The sequence below is a fragment of the Meriones unguiculatus genome, chromosome 9 (assembly GCF_030254825.1).
Source record: "Meriones unguiculatus strain TT.TT164.6M chromosome 9, Bangor_MerUng_6.1, whole genome shotgun sequence".
Taxonomy (NCBI): Eukaryota; Metazoa; Chordata; class Mammalia; order Rodentia; family Muridae; genus Meriones; species Meriones unguiculatus.
This window is the reverse complement of record NC_083357.1, coordinates 55,544,285-55,551,771: the sequence shown is the minus strand read 5'-3', so window position 1 is coordinate 55,551,771 and position 7,487 is coordinate 55,544,285. Positions and strand designations below refer to the sequence as shown.

At 41.7% G+C, this 7,487-nt stretch overlaps 1 pseudogene; it reads left to right on the top strand.

Annotated features, from left to right (window-relative positions):
• The first annotated feature begins 293 nt into the window (after nucleotides 1-293).
• On the top strand, nucleotides 294-1,255 carry LOC132656318 (T cell receptor delta variable 1-like; annotated as a pseudogene).
• The last annotated feature ends 6,232 nt before the right edge of the window (nucleotides 1,256-7,487 follow it).

The following is a 7,487-nucleotide window of genomic DNA, read 5'->3' as shown; positions in this document are numbered from 1 at the left end:
TACATGGGTACTGGAGATCCACACAAAGGGACTAATGATGTACAGCTGTCAACTGACACACTAAACATCTTCTTAGTCCCTGAAGACTATTATTTTATTCCTGTTACAATTTGCCAGGGCATAAGCAAATGGGATGGGGATCTTCTGGAATGCTGATGGGACAGAATTTGGATAGACCCTGGCATTGAGCAAAGGAGGAAGACTCTTTCAGATACCAGTGTTTCAAAGGGAAATTCATGGGTCCAAGAGGACTTAATTATTTTTTTTATTAAGCTTAAATAGACAATTAGACAATGGATGGAGAGAAGATAACAGAAGACAATGGTCTGCAGTAAACTACATATCACACATAGCTCATGATGAATTTTACTTTGGTTCCCAAAATCATCTCCCTGAATAACACCCATGTGTGCAAAGCTACTTCCCCCTCAGCAGGGATGGATTTTCTCAATCTCCCTTTTCAGACAAGGAAGCAAGTAGAGGCCTGTGGTAAGCTACCCTTTTCTCTCTGTACATGGAGGTTGTAGCCTATGATCACACAAAACCACATTTCCTGCTTAAGGCATTGTAAGAAACACAGGAGGTACACGTGCTCACTGCCTGGCCCTCAGACACTGAACACTGAGCTGAGGCAGAGCTGACACACTCATACAGAGGGTCCGGTGACACAGGCCTCCCTGCAGCCTGCTCTGTGTGTTGGTGGCCTTGACCTTCTCTGGTATGGACATTTCATATATAGCTGAGGATATTTTGTAGGAAGTATTGTCCCAAGCAAATGGCCATTTACATTGACATGAGGGGGGGAAATGGATTGGAGAAAAGTGAGCAGAAATGTCTTAAGTTAAGTTTGTCTTTGGATTTTAAGGGGCCCTTTTCCTACACTGCTTTGTGTACACTATCACAGGATAAGGTTTTTATTCTTTCCTCTGGTTGTTCTGCAGGATTCAATGTGGCCCAGAAAGTCACTCAGGTCCAGTCAACTACAAGCAGTCAGTACAGAGATGTCACCCTGGATTGTTCATATGAGACAAGTTATTACTATTACCAACTCTTTTGGTATAAGCAGCTTGTTACTGGAGAGATGATTTTCCTTATTCGCCAGAGTTCTTCTTCTATTCAGAATGAGAGGAACGGCCGCTATTCTGTCACACTGAAGAAATCAGCCAAGTCCATCAGCCTTGTCATTTCAGCCTCATAGCTAGAAGATTCGGGGATGTATTTCTGTGCCCTCCAGGAGGTGACCCACAGTGTTTGAAGTGACAGCACAAGCTGAACAAAAACTGGGTCTCCTTAAGCATTGCCCATCGGAGGTGCCCAGCTGAGAAGCACACCTGCACATGCTGAACAGGAAGTCTCATTGTGGATGCTTCCTCTATGGTCTGCATCAGTAGTGCGTTTCTAAGTAAAACCTCATCCTAGGCAATTCAGAGACAGTTATGATGAGTGGTTTTCTTTTAATACTTTGTCTTGAAAGTATTTAGTTAAAAATAGATCACAGAGAAGATGTGTAGTGCTTCCTACAGTTGAGAATATGGCATCACAACAATTTAAAGTGTTAGTTTCAATTCATATTGGCAACAGCACACATCTGAGAGGAGTTATCTGAAAGAGCAAAGAACACAATTTTCTTGTGAAGTTACACTCAGAGAGCCATCATGAGTAAAGTAGTCAGAGACATCTGATAAGAACTTCATATGTGAAATACTGGAGGTTCTTGGGTTATCCCCACAAATCCTTGTCTTTGTATCTGGTACTGAGCCTGAGGTACTGAGGTCAGCTAGAGCAGCAATTGGGAAGGACAGTTGCATGAGGGCAGCACATGGATGTACTGAGACTTGTGAAAATACAGCGAGACCCAGAAGAAAATTGATGTCTAGAAGTATGACCCACCACACCTCAATCTCTCTAGTTTTGGGGAAATTCAGAAGCCATCACATTTACCAACAAGATACACACAGACTTGACCCAAGACAAACAGAAGCTATAGAAGTGAGGAGAAGAGAGTTAATGGTAAATGGAGCTGGCACCTCATTGACATCACATGTGCTTGGAGCCTGAATCTGTAGAGCTATGATATAAATTATACAATATATAATATAAAAAATCACCTATGCTTTAAGTCTTCTAATGTCGCTTTTTCCATGTTCACCCCAAAACAGAATGACACGGGGAAAGAAATTCTGAAAAATGTGTTTCTGAATGTGTATTTAAAGATTTTTTTATAACATGAGTGTAAACTATTTTGCCAGCATGTACAAGTGTGTACTGTGTGCATGTCTGGTTTTCATGGAGGCTAGAAGGGGCATTAGATTCCCTGATATTGGAGTTATTGAAGGGAATGAGTTACTATGGAATGCCAGGAACTGAATCTGATTCTTCTGCAAATATAGCAAATGATTCTAAGTACTGTGTCTAATTTCCAGTCCCCATTTCAAAGAAATCTCTTTGACTCACCAATTAGACGTCACAGAATAACTGTCTAGTTTAACAAACAATGCCAATTATTTGTGTTTCCAGGAAGCATCTTTCATAAAGAAGAACATCTAAAACTGGTAGTCAAAGGTTAGAGATCAACATGCCAAATAAATGAAAGCTGTAAACATGACACAGCAAGTCTCATATCTGAAAGAGGAGATTTCAGACCACACCAAGACAGAAAGATGAAGAGAACAACTACACAGTAATAGAGAGTAGACCTTTGAAATGTTAGTGCATGGCACTATGGCACTCCAGTTCAACAAAATAAACACTAAATGACATGAAATTTCCCATGGACCCCTAATCCGTAAGGATCTGAGACTGCATTGCCTCACTGTGATTTTATCAAACCCTCCTACATAAAAAACCCAGCAAACGAATCTTCAAAATTAATAACGGCTTCTGCAAGTTCATCTCTCTGATTTTGGAGGGAGAAATCCAGGCAGGAAAGGCAAGGCTTGGGAAATACTTAGAGAACTCACTAAATACAAAAAAACCAAAATCTGTTAACAAATGTAAAATTAAAATTCTCTACTCTGAAAAAAAAAAGGCTGGTATTTCACTAAAAGCCAGAAAAGTCAGCAAGGGAAACGAATTTTAAGGAAAGGTAAATACATATCACTAACATCCTATGAACTTCTTTGCAATTGTCCTTGTTAAAAGTTTCTCAGTTGGATTCAGTGGCATCTGTCTGCTGTGTATGCACGTGAGACAGAGGATTGCCAGTTTGAATTAACTCAACATAACAGCTACATTCTGCCTAAAACAAAACAACAACAAATTTTCTACACTGGGAAGTTCACTGGCACACTAAAAAATATTTTTGCAATGAAGAAAAAGCCTATATGAACCCCATATAGAAGAAAAGAAAGGTTTTACTGAGAAAAAGATGGTTGACTTACTTTTCATTACTGTTAACATATATGAAAGACTACATATTTCACAATCCAACTCAGACATGATAACCTTGTATGAAGGTTCTTACTTTTCTCATTTTTGGTGTTCAGGATTGAGACACAGCTTTTTCTAACTCAATAGTATCTTTCTTTAATATCAGCCAGAATGTAGTACAAAAGCAGGACCTAATGTGTAGGGGTTTTTCTTCTGCTTAGTGTTTTGTTTCTTTGTTTCTGATGAGGAGCAGTAGCTTGGAGCAGGGTGGCTGGATGCTTCAGTTATGGTGAGATTACTGGTTGCATCCCACCTAAGGGAATGAGAAAAGGATGCCAAGCCTAAATACACATTGCCCAAGGAGCAAATGATTAAAAACAATCATTAACTCAGCTGTTAACAGTGCTGAGTTTCTCAGCAAAGCTCTCTGCAGTCCCGTGCTGTGATGTAAAAAGATCCAGAGGGAAAGATTTTCCCAGAAGCAGGGGACATTCCCCCTTCAGAGCCTGTGTCCCTGTCCTTTGCCCTGTCTGCCCATAGAGCTGTCCCATCACGTCCCAGCCAGGTGATGCACTGCACTTCCTGGGAGTCTTTACTCAAAGGCAGCCACCTGGAAAGGCATGGTCTTAATCTTTCCATTTTCCTTCCTTGAAGATCAGGCTCTAGCATACACATTTCCAAGTGAGTAAAAGGAAAGTAGTTCATTACAAAATTATTATGTCTTAAATGCTTTTATTGCTTTAAAAAACAGAATCCTTTCAGGATGGGGATTGAGCATTTTAGTCAGAGTCCTCTCTCTTGATTAGTTTCTTTAGATGTACAGATTTTAGTAGGTTTATCCTATGTTATATGTCTTTATGAGTGAGTATATACCATGTGTGTCTTTCTGCTTCTGGAACAGCTCACTCAGGATGATCCTTTCCAGGTCCTACCATTTACCTGCAAATTTCATGATTTCCTTATTTTTCATTGCAGAGTAACACTCCATTGTGTAGATGTACCACAATTTCTGCATCCATTCTTCAGTTGAGGGGCATCTCGGTGTTTCCAGCTTCTGGCTATTACAAATAAAGCTGCTACAAACATGGTTGAGCAAATGTCCTTATTTTTTACTTGAGACATCAGAAGAAGAAAACAGGAAACAACCTAGGAACCTGCCAAAGAGGGCCTCTGAAAGGCTCTGCCCTGCTGACTATCAAAGCAGACGCTGAGAATTATGGCCAAGTATTGGGCAGAGTGCATGGAATTTTATGTAAGAAGTGGGAAATAGTAAGATCTGGAGAGGACAGGAACTCCACAAGGAGAGCAACAGGACCAGAAAATTTGAACACAAGGATATTCCCACAGACTGATACTCCAACCAAGTACCATGCATGGAGATAACCTAGAACCCCTGCACAGAAGTAGCCCATGGCAGTTTAGTGTCCAAGTGGGCTCCATAGTAATGGGAAGAGGGACTGCCTGACATAATCTGATTGGCCTGCTCTTTGATCACCTCCCCCTGAGGGGGGAGCAGCCTTACCAGGCCATAGAGGAAGACAATGCAGCCTCTCCTGATGTGATCTGATAGACTAAGACCAGAAGGAAGGAGAGGAGGACCTCCCCTATCAGTGGACTAGGGGAGGGGCATGCGTGAAGAAGGGGGAGGGAGGGTGGGACCTGGAGTAGAGGAGGGAGGAGCTTATGGGGGGATACAAAGTGAATAAATGTAATTAATAAAATGAAATTAAATTAAAAAAAAGAATGCAAATGAACTTCTGAAAGAGTTACAAGGGGGATGGGATTGATGTGAAAGCATAAGCAGACCTGGAGGTGGAGGCTTCTAGGTCCTAAAAGACACTTGTAGAGAAGTGGATGGAAGGTAAGGATGTGGGTGTCTAAACAGATGAACATAGGAAAGGGGAGGACCAAGAGAGCTACCAAAGACTCAGCTCAGAACCAGTTTACTGAACTCTCAGCCTTTAGGCATCTCCCATTCCCAAGGGATAAAACTTTACTCTCTCCTCCTCTGAGGCGCATCTTTCTGTCCCTGATATCCAGTCCTATGTCTGTCCAGGGAATGTACTCTGAAAACCTTGGATGAGCATCAGTGTTACTGCTGCACCCCCCTCCCTGTGTCCTTCCTCCAGGCTCTTTGACTCCCCCTTTGAGCCCCTTCTGGTTTTGTGTTACCTGTATTTTGTTACTCTTAGAGTTTTCTACTTCTTTCCCTTTTTATTTTCAATTTTCTGCCTTTCCTTAAGATCTTTTTTCCCCTCACTAATTGTCTTTTTATATTTCCATGGAGAATGACATTCCTCCACTTAGCTATAAGCATTAAAATCTGGGACCTCATATGAAGGGAAACATGAAATATTTGCATTTTGACACTGAAAATATAGAAAGGAAAAGAAAATAAAATGAAATCAAAAGTTTTGACTGAATCTCTAGCTAATCTCTACTTCAGTCTCTTGAAGTACTTTGAAATTTGAGCTTTGTTCTTTGCTTCCCTCTAGTGCTCATGAGTTGAATGTCTAGAAGGCTTGGTGGTAGCAGCAATTATCCTTACTGATCTGACATCAGAACTTCGTGATAATCATGGCAGGGAGCATTCAGGAAGATCACTGTGGTGTTTGATCTACAGATGTCAGATGTGACAGTGGTTCATGCAGGAATGTCAGTGATTCAGGGGTGTTCTGGGCTGGAGAACAGAAGACTGCCTAAGATACCATCCTCAGCCTTGTGGGCAAGGTGGAATTTTTTTTTTTTCTAAGTAAAACTTGGGTCTATATTCTGCCCTTTTCGAACTGCAGAAACATCCTGAGATGTGGAAACGCGTCGCTGCTGGGAAGAAGCTGCTGTAGGGAACATGGCACAGTGAGCTCTGGCTGTCCTCCCTCTGCCTTCCACCCTCCCATCATGACACACAGTGTTCCCATTGGCAGTAAGACATGTGACAGACCACGGATGCCTGTGAGAAGCCATGAGAGCCGTCATTAGGATGCACTGTCAGTAGACCTCAGAAGACTCCATGAGCTTTGTTGTGTGGGAGACACTGCAACCTCAGAGTGTGCAGCTGGCCTTTAAGGAATACAGGAGAAGCAGACCCACTGTATGAGGGAAGGTGCCGGGTGAATTCCATGTGTTTTCTTGTTTAGTACTTAGTGGACATGCCAAAGCTATTGAATCTTCCCTCCTGGAACAACACTGCAGCGTCCTAGGGACTAGGACTTGACTTGAAGCTCCAGATCTACCACTTATTAGCTGCGGGGAATTTGGGCAGACTGCTGTGTAATATTTGAGCTTCATTTTGCTCATAACTGCAGTTGATTATTGGAAATCTCTGCTATAAAGTTCACTAGACAAAATGATGGCTGCCAGTGCTTAGTAAACCACACCAAAAGTGTAAAACATTATTTGCAGAAAGACAAATTGCCCAGTGCCACAACAAGCCTCTCACAGCAGGTTTTCTGTGCTGCTATTTAAAGCCTGCCATCCTGTGCTTGCCTGCATCCCTTTAAATTATCTGTTCAGTAGAATTCTCACAGGGAAGAGATTGAAGTTACTAAGCAAATCTTATATTTTTTACTCAATGTGCACAATAATGTGTTTCTTTATGACATTTCACCCAAACGTATCATTGTTTGTTCATATCAAACTCATCACCATACCTTGTTCTATTTCTATTCCTGCCAATCTTCTCCTTCTCTAAGGATTCCCACCCTACATTCTCTCTCCATCTATATGTGTATATGTATGTATGTATGTACGTATGTATGTATGTATTTGTAGCCATGCAACCTAGTGATTCCATTTAATTTTGTCCATTTGGACATGTGTTCAGGACTGAGAAGTTGGGATCAGAAAATCTGTGTGGGAGCTTGTCCCTGGAGGAAGCTGATCCTTCCTCTGTCTCAGCTTTTACAACCTGAACATCTTCATATAGGAGCTGAAGCATGTGGACTCTCCCTTACCCATGTTGGCATGTCAACTGATGTAATCCTGATGATAGTTTTGCTCAAGCAACCATATTTTTGAGATGTCTGATTGCATTTCCTTGTCATTTCTAGGGGAATGTGTCTAGCCTCAGGGATTCTAGTCCTCGGGCTCTTCCAATCTTTCTGCCACCTCCTCTGTGA